The sequence below is a fragment of the Morone saxatilis genome, unplaced genomic scaffold (genome assembly GCF_004916995.1).
Source record: "Morone saxatilis isolate NCDOM2014 unplaced genomic scaffold, NCSU_SB_2.0 Contig2, whole genome shotgun sequence".
Lineage (NCBI taxonomy): Eukaryota > Metazoa > Chordata > Actinopteri > Moronidae > Morone > Morone saxatilis.
Genome location: NW_023339762.1, coordinates 8,223,981 through 8,225,648, shown reverse-complemented (window position 1 = coordinate 8,225,648; position 1,668 = coordinate 8,223,981).

Genomic DNA, 1,668 nt, shown 5'->3' with positions numbered 1-1,668 from the left:
GGTGTGGTTACAGATGCAACAGAGAACATTTCCGACCACAACCAACAATGATGCTGGGTGTGGTCAGAGCTCAAACGGGCTTAAAACTTTTGCTTTTCAGTCTTGTGTTAAGTCACTATTTAAATTTAGATCAAAGGTTGTGTCTTTTAACGTGAAAATCCCATATGGATTTTTGTGTCAGTGTGTGTGTTTTGATTTGCTCTTTGATCTACAGCATGTGTGTAAGTTCACCATTAGGACAGCCACCACCTGAACACACACACACACACATTATTAGCTTTGATTTACTGATATGTTAGCCAGTGATATCATGACTTGGCTGGAAAGTCTTCATTGTTCTTTACACTATGTGAACACTTTATCTTTTCACACAAATACAATCCAAATGGTAGAAAAATCCCCTGGGCTTTCAGTGGCGAGACCGTGTGTGCCGACCTCTACCTGCCCTTCAGCTCCTTCTGCCTTGTCAGGACTTTCTTTTGTTTACCTTGAGGTGCCTCCAAAGTAAGTGCTGCCAACTGAAACCAGACGTGGAGGAGAGGAAATCAAACACATGCACACTAAAGCGTGTAAAGTGTTTTGGACAAATTGTCCAATTAAGCCAAATGACGAGATCGTTGGGAAATCTGTCCGTCCTGCCTGCTGGAAACAGGAGCAGAAATTTACAAATGATTACATAACAAGGAAATAACAAAAGAAGCCATGGGAAGTTCAACATGCTTCAGCGCTGGAAAATGAATGGCAAAAATGCATATTTGTGTGTCTTATTAAAGTGCCATGCTCAGGAAGTGGTAAATGAAGAACAGTGTGACGTATCATCGATATCATAGTGTTCCAACCTTTTGAAAATTACTGTTTTTGTGAGGAAATTCCTGCTGACTGTGAGCTACCCAGCCCCCCGTCCCCCAAACACAGGGGAACTGTCTTTGTTCCGAGTGTGGATTTCAAAATAATAGGGCTGCACCAAAAAACGTGTCAGGATGTTGCCATAAGCACGCCACCACACGTCTCCTGGATACTGGAAAATGAAATTCCAATGAGCTCAGAGTTCCTGACGAGTGACTCAGGACAAACTGTCAGAGGCTCTTATTTACCTTAACGAGCCACTGAGTAAAACCAACAATAACATGTTTGCTGCGTGTAAACATTAGAGCCTGACTGACATACCAGTAGGCCGATATTATGGTTTGATATTGGCTTATCACACACATATTAGTATTGGCGTTTATGTTTTTAAGTAGAAACTACAGTGCCTGAATGTTTGGGTCAGGCTTTATTTCACAGGTCTGTATTTTCCTCTTAAATTCCCAGGATGTTTCCTGGAAAGAACCAGCCTATGTGAGTGGGCTCCTATTATAGGGAAAATATTGTGGAGACAGTGTTCAAGTGCTACACTCCCAATTCATTAATTCCAATGAAATGCCCATAGTCAGTGTACCGTGCCATCATGCTTTATTTGTCTATACAGGCAAATAAACAACTAATCATGAGCTGAAGAAGAGTTTCCAGTTATAAAATAAGGATGAATAAATATTTACTTGGGTTTAAATAGAGTTCTGTCAAGGCAAATTCCTCCAGAAATCACCATCGGCTTATAAAGTCTCCACTTTGATTGCAATTAGTATCTTTACAAAGTTTTGTGTATGTCTGCATTTTTATTTACTTTTG